The sequence below is a fragment of the Micrasema longulum genome, unplaced genomic scaffold (assembly GCF_059751315.1).
Source record: "Micrasema longulum isolate JH-2025_06_02 unplaced genomic scaffold, ASM5975131v1 h1tg002549l, whole genome shotgun sequence".
Lineage (NCBI taxonomy): Eukaryota > Metazoa > Arthropoda > Insecta > Trichoptera > Brachycentridae > Micrasema > Micrasema longulum.
Genome location: NW_028279688.1, coordinates 28,126 through 41,887, shown reverse-complemented (window position 1 = coordinate 41,887; position 13,762 = coordinate 28,126).

Sequence of the window (13,762 nt, the reverse complement as noted above, 5' to 3'; positions counted from 1 at the left end):
TGTATTCGTTTTAAAGCTGAGAATGCGCGTTCTGCTGAAGCACTTGTAGCTGGTATAGTAACCACCAAATGAGCTAACCTTAGCAACTCTGAAAATGCATCTTCGAGACTATTTTCGTTAATAAAATCTACAAGCTGAAAAACATTAAAATCTTTTAATTCCGAATAAGAGTACAGACATATTAATTGATTTTTTAATGATTGTTTATCAAAATAATTACCGTAGTGTAATTCTAAAGATTCAAATTCACTATTTGGAAAATTCAGTTTATACCCGTCGTAAAGTTTGTTGTTTAGCAATTGAAAAAAATGGGGTTTGAATAATTCAGAATATCTATCATTAATTTCGGAAGATATGTTATCAATAATTTGGATGAAAATTATTTTGTATTCCGTACGAGCACACGATACATTTCGTCTTAAGCGAGGGGCAGAATTATTTTGCGATGCAACGACATATATTTTATCAAATTGAGATTGAAAATCAGTACTCAACCATTTATGAAATTCCTTTATCTTATTGCTGCAGTAACCCACGTCGACTTGCGATTTTTGTATGATATTATACAAACTATCGGTTTTTTCAAATATTACGTGAAATACTTCCAAGAAAAAATTAAAATTAAAAGATTTTAAAGAATTATAAAAAGATTCCACGGACAAATTTGTATCACCTTCCCATTGCTGAGGATTGTCAGCCATTTCAGTAAATAAGTCAATAAGATTATTTTTTTGTTCAAATATAATATTTACAGTACGCGATGAGTACGCCCAACGAGTTGCAGAAATGTGTGGTATTTTTTTACTGCAAAATTTATCGTAATAAGCAGATCTTTTTGTACTGTTGCTAAAAAAATGAATCAAAGCCTGAAGGGCAGAAAAAAATGAACTGACTTCGCCAATTCTGCTACAAGACTTGGATAAAACTAAATTTAATATATGGGCATTACACCAAATATAAATAGCCTGAGGACAAAACTCTTTAATTTTTTGTTGCACTCCGTTTCTTACTCCAGACATGACGTTTGCGCCATCGTAGCTTTGCGCAACTAATTTATTTTTGCAGTCATAAATATTTATGTAATGCATAATAATCTCAGCAAGTACATCTGCGGTTCGATTTTCGGACACGTCAATAAATCCTAAAAATCGATCATGTATATCATTTCCAGAGAAATATCTAAATATCATACATAATTGTTCTTTATTACTAATATCTGGCGTTTCATCTATAATTACTGAAACCAAAGAAGACATTTTTATTTCCGATTCTATTCGATTTTTCATTACTTCCGATACGCTGCAAATAATATCGTTTTGTATTTTATTAGACAGGTAACTGGGACCCTGTTTGTTGCTTTGCAGCATATGTTTCTCTAAAACAAGATCATATTTAGACAGCAATGAAACGAGCTCTAGGAAATTGCCTCTATTCAGTGATGTTTCGGACTCATTGTGCCCCCTAAAAGGAAGCTCTTGTTGACCTAGATGGCACACAACATCGACTAAACGCTGAAAAACACTTCGATTATGGTCTACTTTCAAATTATGTCTAATTATCTCCTCAGATAATTGCCGAGATATGGAAGTTTCTATTCTTTGTTTACCGAAATTATGGAAACATATTACAGCGTTCAAATGCTTATGTGTATTTTGATGTCTTTTTATGGCGTTTGTTAAATTGTTTAAATCATCATAACCGGCAGAATTCCATACATTTTTGTCGTTGGAAAAAAAAACGCAATACCAACAAAATAATTTATTTAAATGAGAGCAACCGGCAATCCAACGAGTTTTGTATACTGATCGATTAAAATTCCTTTTATGTAATTTAACAGTTTGGGATATTTTCAAATCAGGAGTAGGTCTTTGAGATGTAATCATTTCTTTTTTTAAAATGAAATTCAATGCGCTCACCTTTCCATTATAAATTAATTCCTTCAAACACTTTAAATCAGCACAAGGGACGATGGCAGTATCCGAACTCATTATGACGCTTGAACGAAAACGTGCAAAAATAATAAGAAAACTTATTCAAATCTTAATAATTCCTAAAATAAGCGTGTTTAATTGTGTATTTCGAACTCTTCAAAGGCGTAAAACTAGTTGATAACAGTTTGACGGAAGAGCATATGAACAGAAACAGATAACAATAATGAAATTCGTTCGATACAAGTGAATTGTGAAGCGCTTTCTTGTAGCTAAGTTCACGTTAATGAAGCGGGCTTCAAAATTCCATACAAAATGCCATGTGTGTACCACATTTTATGATTTAAAGTTGTGTTTTTATGCCAAAAGTCTGATACATTTTACTAGAACCAGAAGCCTGTACTGAACCCAATAAGAGTGAGCGAGACTCAACGAGATGGCTACACTTGTATCGCCTGCACCTAACAGATACGGAGAAAGGTTCGGATTTCCTCGGCTATGTTCGGTTCGTGTCGGCCAAATGCTTCTAATGTATGATTCGAACGCTGACGAACGCGCGATAATTTGAAAACGACGATGCATTAATAACGTATTTTTAATTATTTGATTCAGATTTCGTAATTTTTCTTTGGAGTTGTTAGGCAAGCCGGGCTTATGGGCTTCTATGGAAATACCGCCACTGGTCTCGACAGTCACTATAGCTGCCCAAATTTGGATCCCATGTTCAAGCTTAAACAAGATGCTCGTCTTTGAGGCCACAGTTCTCAGGCTGGAGAAAACGAAATTCAATCTAAATCCACGGAAGCATTTCCTGAGCAATAGGGTGGTTGATGGTTGGAATAAGCTGCCACAAGAGCTGATCTCAATATGTAGTTCGCCAACTTTCATTAATATAGATTTAAGTATACCTGCTTTTATTCAGTCAGTTAAACATACAGTACACATTCTAACGGGCATAATACCAATTCAATCTTCTCATGGGCATAATACCAATGCAACCTTTTAAAACTTGTCTCAGCCTTACATAATGCACGGATCTCGACATATTTGCACGAACCCATAGTTTGACCACACAGAGATCGCATTTTGACAGCATTTAGCCTACTTTCATCCTTACCTTTCAGACTCCATACTTAAAGACATTATGTCGCCCACTTGACAATAGTCGAGTGGTCATCTCAATTGCTTTGTCAAATTGCTATTCTTATAAAACCTTCGACAATTTAATTATAAAGCAAATGAAAAAGTGGCCACCCATTAGGGTCAACCCATTTATTGAAATACATATTTATCTATGGCCTACATGTCGCTTTTAAACTTTAATTCGATTCCTCTAGTCCTTAAAATGTAACATGATTAGAATGACAGTTGTCAGAAAAAGTGACGACATAACTTTGTAGTAACGTCAAAGGAGTTATTTATATTGACACACGAAAAATCATTCGTATCTGGCTTGTTAATTTATTTTTTTAATACAATTCTTGAAACATAAATCAACATTAATATATAAAATCAGCTTTAAAACTCAAATAAACCTAATTATTAACGACGTTCTTACAAGGTTACATCATTTTACAAAAACGTTAGACATGGGACAAAATGATCGAATAAAAAAATAATTGATTTGATGTTGTTCATGAAAAAAGTATAAATGTCTCATTTTTTGGTGAATAGTTGTGTTAAACACACTATAATAGGCTTGTTTTTGCATTTCTTATAACAATTTTCGGAAACAGAGTTTCATGATTGCATGAAATAACTGATAAAATCGATTTGATCAGTGATCAGTAATTTCCCATCACTAATGAAATTAGTTGGACAGCTGTCATTCTAATCAAGCTATATTTTAAGGACTATAGTTCAATTTAAGTGTAAATCTAGTTGTTCATGCTTTCATGTTTCCTAATAATCCATTTTACATTTTTGAAAATGGCTTAAAACCACATTTTTAAAGATTTAACAGGTTATAATTCATCATTATCATTCATCTCCGCTCCCTAGTTGGAGCATATGGTGTCTACAAACAGCAAAATATTTTACTTTATAGGGCATGTCTATGTATTAGCATGTCAATGGTCTCAGTCAACTGTGTCACATCTGATTGATGACCGTTTTCACCGGAGTTTGCTGCGTACTTTTTAAAATTTATTAATGAATTTTGAACTGAACAAAGCCATTTTTTTAAATTATTGTTAGCTAATATTTGAATATTAGCGCCACGCGTACAACTTCCGTGATCCACCGCTAGGGGCGACAATGGCGCTCTAGGCAAACCAATAATAATGCGCCAACTGGCGCATGCGCGGAACGCCGGGAAGAACAAAGGATCGAGTTTGGCGTCACATCCAAAAAGATATTACGATTTTGTATCGATCGATTGTGCATTTTTATAAATAAACATTATTTATTTAACATTACAAATCTTACTGGCTACAAAATAACATTGTTACAAAATTATTTAAGTAATACAGTAATAAAAAATCACACTAAACTTCCCCATAGATGAAATTGTTGGTTTTTCTACTCTTGAAATACAATGAATTGTCCTACAATATTTTATATTATGAAGTAATTTCAAAGCTTTATAAGAATTTACATGAAATAAAAAGATTTTTTTTAGAATATTATCACTACACATAAATTATTTAGGTTTTTATTCATAGGCGGAAAATTATTGCTATAATTACACTTTGAGACGAAATACAATTTTTCAAAAAAGAAATCAACAGATGGCGGCAGGAATTTGTTGAAACATGGTCTCGATACTAGAGTTTGTCTATGGAAATGGAAAATGTCACATTTTAAAAAACATTTTTAAAGCAATAAAGGTCTATAAAATACTGTCCAGTGAAAAAAATATTTTTTGCCAATTATTACTAGCATATTTTTTTTGTAATTTTAGAATTCCCGCAAAAATGGTAATTCCATTGGCCACACCCCTAATACATCACGATTCATGTTTAATAATTTGTTCTTGACCATTTAAATTTGTTCAGAATGTTGTCACGAATCTACACGTCACAACTATCAAGGCCAAACATGTCGCGTTTTTCTAGCGACGTATTTAAAAAAAAAAACATGAAAACATTTCTTCACAATATCCGTATTGATTTTGAAAATACAATTAATTATTCTAAATCAATTTCATATATTTTTATCGGTATTCGCGGTATGTGATATTTCCCTATTTGATATCAACTACGCAAGGATTGCCCGGTTTCAAATGCGACTGCGTACATAGTATAAGCATTAAGCATGGTTTACTAGGTGTTTTTTCAACAGAGATGAAGATGTTGAGAGTATGGAAGTCTAGGCATTTACTGAGCTTATGATTTGTCATCGGCTTGGTTAACTGATCACATTACACACTGCGTAGCACTGACTGTTCTGCCCATAGGTGTAGTTGACTTTCATATTCAAATATGGTTAAATGCTTGGTTTTATGGGCACGCACTCACGCTGCATTTTAACCGCGTAAGGCACACCGGAACTCCTTGACGCCGGCACGATCGAGGCACGCCAGAATCTCCGTGTCCCTCGTTGACTTCAGTTCGTTAGCATTTTGCTCTCTCCAAAACTTTCAAATACCCCAAGGTAAAATTTATCTTCAATTTTGTCTACAAAGTAAAACTAAGTGAATGATTTTTTTTTTTCTTTCTAAACATGTTCAATTACAAGTTACCGACGAAGATACTTTGAATTTTCATACAAATATACACATTTTTGTACATAAATATCGATTTTAATTTATAGCGCTCATAATCGCTTCATATATATTGTCTCAATATAACACCTTAAATATTTTGTTATTTGTAATGTTATTTTATTTATTTAATAAAAATTAAAAACCTATACAATTCTAAGATAAAAACAGAATACCCGCCACCTTAACTAGTAAAACTCGCAAGTCCACAGATGGATAAAAATATTTTGGCGTTTTCTATCAAGACTTCAAAAAATAATCTGTATGTGTGTAAAACTTGTATATTCGTACAATGTCCGAAAAATACATGTTGAAAAAATCGTCAGCCTCGTGGCGTAATGGTCATCGCGCTTACCATGCAAGAGGTCTCGGGTTTGATTCCCGACATGGTCGACGTGAAATATTTTTACTTACTCTTACTCTTACCTTCATGCAACAAAAATGATAGAGATACACTGTAGTCGGTGTGTCAATGCAGTGCCTTATGCATCATTAGGTGCGGAATATGATGTGATGATATCCAAAAAAACTTCGCAACTGTTCCTTACTGAAGTAAAAACTGTTTTGAGGGGAGAGCCAGATTAAATAGAGTCAGATTAGGACCTGCGAGTCTTACGAGGCCGACCTTTGCCGCGAGAAAATAAGCGAAAGGAATAAAATAAAAACAAACATAAACAAAACATTTAAAAAACTTTATTAAAAAAATTCGTAAAACCAAAAACTAATTTCGAATATCGAAAAAACATAAATATAAAAAAAGATACAAAAGAAAACGGTAATCCTAAATATTAAATTAAATAAACTTAACATTATAATAATATAAGTGTTAATTACGACGAAAATAACAATATTTTTTTATAAAATAATATTTTACAAAATTTACAAAAGTGGTTTTGTAAAAAAAAAAACAGGAATGGTATGGAAAAATTATAAAGAAAGCTTTTTGCTCTGTAGTTTGGTAAAAACATAAAATAACAAAAATTAAAAAATATATTAGTCAATATCTACGAACTAAACGTCTCCTGCAGTACACCTGCGATAGTATGGCGCTGTAATCAATGAAGACCCTCACCTCACACACACGTACAATAAAATGCGACGTATTGTCGTATTTTTACACTTATTCGTGTCAGAGTATGCAACTAGCGCTAGAGGAGTTACCGTACATTCACGGAGACAGGACCGCTGCGCACGTGCAAACCACGAGCCCGCTGCGTGATATCGCATGATTGGTCTCAACTCAAGAGTCTGAAGTTAGTCTCTAATTATTATACCAACTTGTTGGTAAGTTGAATCTATAATCAAAATTATTGCCGCCATTTTCGTGTATATTTTATTATTTTGCAAGGGTTTACTGTGTTTTACGAACATTTGTTGCCGCCATTTTCGTGTTTTTGAAAATTCAAGAGTCTGAAGTTAGTCTCCATTACTATACCAACTTGTTGGTCGAAAAAAATCGCAATCCCTACTGAAAACTGACAGCACAAGAGTATGAAGTGAGTCTCTATCGTTATACCAACTTGTTGGTGAGTTGAATCTATAATCAAAATGATTGCCGCCATTTTCGTGTATATTTTATTATTTTGCAAGGGTTTATTGTGTTTTACGAACATTTGCTGCCGCCATTTTCGTGTTTTTGACAACTCAAGAGTCTGAAGTTAGTCTCCATTATTATACCAACTTGTTGGTCGAAAAAAATCGCAATCCCCCCTGAAAACTGACAGCACAAGAGTATAAAGTGAGTCTCTATCATTATACCAACTTGTTGGTAAGTTGAATCTATAATCAATATTATTGCCGCAATTTTCGTAAATACGAAAATTTCGTAAAAAAAAATATTGTAAATTTGCAAACAATTTATTGTGTTTTACAAACATTTATTGCCGACATTTTCATGTTTTAGTTGTTATTTTTAAAGATGGTTTATTGTGTTTTACAGACATTTATTATTTATGGATATCATATTCAGGAAGTTCCAATAAAAAAAAAAATGGTGTAAACATTACTGGATAAATGTTTTAATAAAAAATAATTTGCTGAATTAATTTTTTTCACTACCCTCCATTTTCTTTTTTTTTTATGTAGGTCCCCAAAACGCAATCAAAGGGTTACTGTACTTGAAAATGAGACGTTTCGCGCACCGCAGGACAAACGGCGCTATTCCGTTACCGCGCCATACTCGCAGGCAGAATTTGTTAGAAGCGCACTCAGCGGGCGTGGCGTGTGACGTCAAAATGACGTGACGCGAGTTCGCGGTTGCGAGCCGTTTTGTATACTCTCGATTATGAAGTATTTAATATATTTAATCGTTAACGTTATTCCCGATTAGTGAAAATACCCTATTGTAAACAATCTTAGCACTGCGCAGTATATTTGGAAAGACTTTTAATTAGAGAGAAGCATATAATTATCATAACAATAATATCATTTACTATGAGTATACATTTTCAATATATGTATTTTTAAGCATATACAATAACTAAGTATCACCGTCGACAGTCAAAAATATCCTAACACCAAAATCACAAATTTGTATTCTGTATCATTTATTGTAACGTGGTTAGTAAGTGTTGTGTTCCCAATAAGGAAGTTCAGCCCTACGGGAAATTGGATATAAAAATGTATTTTACGCGTGGTAAAATTTAGAGCATTAAATTGTATGGCGAAGTTATTAAAAAATGTATAGAAAAAAAAATATTGATTTAAAACAATACCAATTACTTTGCATGACGTTACTGGATCCAAATCAATCGATGATAAGAGCTGTGACAGATTTTCAGTTTATGGCAAGGCAACTGACCAATCAGCAGATGAGGAGATGTCTCATGCGAAGTAATTTCAAAAATACAAAACTTTAAAAAATCATAGATACGTATTTTTTTTGGCTTACTTTAATTGGTATATAAACAAATAAATAAAAAAAGAACCACAGAACTTCTTCATTGAAAAGACCATTATAAATCTCATTTGAAATTTCACACTTTCATATTTCCTAATTACTCGATTTTAATGAAAATGGATGTTCAAACATAGGCAGAATGGTAAAGTGTCCAATGACAGTTCACAAGCCCTATAAATTGCCGAGATTTTAATATTCCCTTCTAAAGAATTTGTTCTTCGTCTCTGTTGTAATATATTAGAATGACAAAGTTCAGTGCTATGGGAAATTGGATGCAAAAAATTATTTCTTACGCGGGGTAAAAATTAGAGCATTAAATTGTACAGCAAATTTTCTTGAAAATGTACGATAAAAATGAATTTAATAAATTGAACGTCACTAGTTCTTCCGAATCAACCAATGATAGTGTTGTGTTACGGGAAGCACACTCATCAATCAGCAGAACTCAGTGAAGAGAACTTGTGATGTCACGGGCGGGTAATTCAAAAATTACAGAAAGATACACGATATTTTACAAGATTTTTGGTTTAGTCGGCCTCGTTGCGCAGTGGTCAGCGCGCTTGCCTGCCACGCAAGAGGTCTCGGGTTCAATTCCCGACATGGTTGACATGAAATATTTATTTAAAAAGGTGTATTTACACTGGAATATTTCATAGTCCCTGGACTGGTACCTGAAGCGTAAGACTGATCATCTTACTTTAATTTAACAAAAATGATCAAGATATACTACGATTTGTATACCAATGCAGTGCCCTACGCACCATTAGGTGCGGAAAGGGAATGATGATGATGATAATCAAATTAACAAATATTAAATTTAAAAAAAACACCTAGCTTCCTCATTGTACGCCAATCTTTAAAACAAAATTAGATACATATTTTAAAAAATTTTCATAGTTTAGAATTTTTTTAATCTATAAGCATTTTTTTTAAGCGAGAATTAAATTTCTGAACTAAATCCAACACTGGTAGAGAGATCGCGCAGAATATAGAGAGTTATTTAACAAGGTGTTACCTTAACAATACAATGTCATAGATTTTTGTCATAGAAATGATGGTCAAGTTGCTTGACACATTATGTGAGTATTAAAAATATATTCAAATTATGCTTCAGACTGTAAGCATAGAATTAAAAATAGTCCAGAAACCGCATTAAACAGAAGGCGACTAAACTACTCATAAATGAGTAGTTTTACATTTGGAGACATTAGTTTCTTTGTAGACGTCGCTCAGTACGCAACTCCTGATTTGAATTCATCTATGCTGTGTTGTGTCCGAGTCCAAGTGTAAAAATACTGCTAGGAAGAAAAAGGATGGGATCACATTTCATGTGTAATTAGCTAATTAATGTGTAAGTAGCAAATACATTACTTAAAAATTTAATTATTTTTCCATATGTCAGATTGTCGAAGAAATCAAAATGGACATTTCATTAGTGATGCCAGGGTAGTAATTTTTTTTACCCTAGTTTGCTCATCTAAAGAGAGAACTAATGAAAATTGGACCTCGGATTAAACAACTCTGTGGTGGACATTTGACCGACATTATCTTTAAAACATCAAATATTATTTAACATGATATAAAAATATCTGTTATATGTCAAATAAAATTTGTTATATATTTTAAGTTCCAAGTTCATTAATTCAATTACTCTTATTAAATGACCCTTTACTTATCTACTCTGTTGTGTCAATCAATGTTTCCGCGTGCACAATAAAATTTTAGAGAAATTAACAAATTGCTTTTTTTTACCTTACATTAGTGTTATGATCATATATTTTCCCATCGTGCAACGATACGCGGCGACATCACGAATGCGCGCGGCGAAAGTGGGGCATAGTGGGGGCATTTTTGGACACAGTCCGATGTATTCCAATATGATTCTACGCTCCGCTCCTTCTGGACTATTCTTAATTCTACGACTAAGTCGGATAAACAGAAATCATACAATTTTGCCATTTTAAAACGTCATCTTTTTGTTATTGAAATTATTAATTTGATAGAGAATAAATTTGTGGAATAACATGATTAAATATATTAAATTAAACACTTTTTAATGAGATTGATTGACACTTGATTTTATCTCGGAAAGCATAGATTTTTCCATCTACAGGTGTAGTTATAAACTGTGTACCGTGTGTACAAGCGATTATGTGCAGCTTACCATTATATTTGACTATCCATAATAATGTTTTACGGTAACTTTATTTACAAATAACAAATAAATAATTACTATTTCTTATAAATCATTGCCACCATTTGTATTTTTCTCCAAATATAAATAAAAATATCAATAAAGTGCACACAGCGCCAGCAATAATCCAAGGAACTGGCCGATTACTCCAGCTTATTTATTCATACAAATAAGTGTAATGTATTTTGAACATCTTAAACCCAGTGGCGGGATTTTTCTCCTAGAGTAAACTTGCAGATTACACAAATTCTTTGAAGATTCTCGATTTGGAAAACAGTATTTCAAACATTATTTCTTAAGGACTATTTTTCTTTGAAATGATACTTTCGACGTATGACTCGCAACACATGTGGCGCTTGACGCGGCTGTTTTTGGCATTATTCATTTATAGAACAAATCGGCCAATTGACATTTCAATCGTTATGAGAATACCTACTGACTGAATTTATTGTGCCTTTTTTTATACACTTTTAGATAAGTTATGTGTTAAATTAATGGATAATATAGCTACACAATATAATATATGACGAAGTTACGTTGTTTGAGTTGATTTCATATATGAGAGTTGTATCACACAGAACCACAGAAAAAATAGCAATTTATAGTATACATCACTTACATTATATTGTGTACCTTCTACATAGAAGGTACATAATAGGTACCTATTGTACCTACATAGGTACAGCTTGCCCACCACATACCACATACCACACACCGCATCTGAGGACATAAGTCTCCTTGGCGGTGCCCACATACACGGAAAATTTGCTCGTTGTCAAACGAGAAAAGCTGCCCGAAGGAGCCCTCTGAAATCTGGTAGCCTTAGCATCTTTGTGCTGAAAGAAAGTAATCCAGAAGTACATAATATGTACTGCATTGGATTGAGAAGAGAGGGAAGTGAATTCTTCATTGACTGGGATTGAATTACCTACATAGGTACAAATGAATATTTTTTACAGCTTACCTGTAAATATAATCACCGTTTGCCACTGCCGTACATTCACGGAGACTGGATCATATTTAATTCCATTTATAATGTAATCGAATGATCTATCAACTAAAATTTAAGTTTAAATTCCCAGCGCTCTAAATCGAGAACCATCTAAATAAATTCAAGCTGTCTCATAACAAAGTGTTTAATTTAATATATTTAAAGTAAATGTAAGAAAATGAACATTAGATAATCACAAATACCTAAAATGTGAATTATTTTCTCATTATCACTAAACTTGTCAGAAGTGTAAATAATAAACAGGGCACAGATATTTTCATCGACATAATAACAACACATTTAAATAATCATCAGTTTCATATGAAAATTAATAAAACATTAAAGTTGGTTAGTGAAACTTCTCGGTGTTGTGGAGGGCAACACCAACAGCCGTGAGGTTGGCAGGTCCGAACTCCGTTTCGGCCCGCAACACGTACTCCGCTGCAACGTCGGCTCGGACAAGATATTATGTAACGAGATCTTCCATTGCACGGCGTTTAATATCTTGTCCGAGCTGACGTTGCAGCGGACTACGCGTTGCGGGCCAAAGCGGAGTTCGGACCTGTCCACCTCACCGCTGTTGGTGTTGCCCTCCGCAGTGCAAGTTCATTGTAATTTATTATAGAAATAAAAAACGAGTGATACTTATGTCCATATTATAAACGCAAAAGTGTGTTTGTTGGTCCTTGTTTAACGCTGCAAAGGAGCAACTGATCGAAGTGATTTTTTGCACAGGGTTAGCCGGAGAGCAGCAAAAATGTGACACTTGTCAAACATGTAAAAACATCCTTTAGACAAAAATTACTATAGTCCTTAAAATATAGCATGATTCGAACGACAGTTGTTAGCAAAAGTGACGACATAACTTTGTAGTAACGTCTAAGGAGTGATTTATATTGACACACGAAAATTCATTTGCATCTGGCATGTTAATTTATTTTTTTAATACAATGCTTGACATATAAATCAACATAAATATATAAAATCAGCTTTAAAACTAAAATAAACCTAATTACTAACGACGTTCTTACAAGGTTATGTCATTTTGCAAAAACATTAGAGATGGGACCAATTGATCAATGTAATTTGATTGAATAAAAAAATAATTTGTTTGATAATGTTCACGAAAAAATAATAAATGTCATATTTTTTGGCGAATAATTGTATTCAACACACTATAATAGGCTTGTTTTTGCATTTTTATATCAATTTTCGGAAACAGAGTTTCATGTTTGCATGAAAAAACTGATAAAATCGATTTGATCGGTACATGATCAGTGATCAGTAATTTCCCATCACTATCGACATGAGTTTGACAGCTGTCATTTTAATCAAGCTAAATTTTAAGGACGATAAACACTTTGAATTCTCTATCCTTACGGTTTTTGTAAATATGTACATTGAATTTTTAAAAAGATACCAGCCTCAAGGATGTCGTGAAAATGGTGAAACTGGTCACTGGTTATTTCAAATTTGTGGATTTAGAAGTATCACTCGTCTTTTAATTATATGATAAAATAAAAATAATTAATTAATAAGGCGAATCGTTTAAATGCGATATACGAACATAGTTCGTAGAGCGTTTGGCACGTTTTACAATAGTTAAAATTTAAAGCGAGAATATATTAAAATATGCCGTAATTACAAAGACACTATTTAGATTTATACCCGTATGCGGAGACAACCCTTAAGGTGAGGAAAGTACATTCTATTGTCTTCACCTTCGGGTTATTCTCTGCATTTGAAATTAGAATGTACTTTCCTCACCTTAAGTTTTGTCTCTGCATGCGGGTATTAAGCTACATATTCCTAACTTACAAAATAAATATTATGTAAATTCAGCCATAACTGATCTCAGGTCGATCTTATCAAAATAAAATTTAGATCAAAGAGAATATTATGATATTACCGCATTTCGCATTTAAAATAGTTATTAACACGTTCGCGGTTTGCCGGCTACGGCCGTCAAGATTGCGTCTCTCATTTAGGAAATGACAAGCTCGTCCGAAATGGAATTAACACCTCGCTAGAATGAACCTATCCGAAA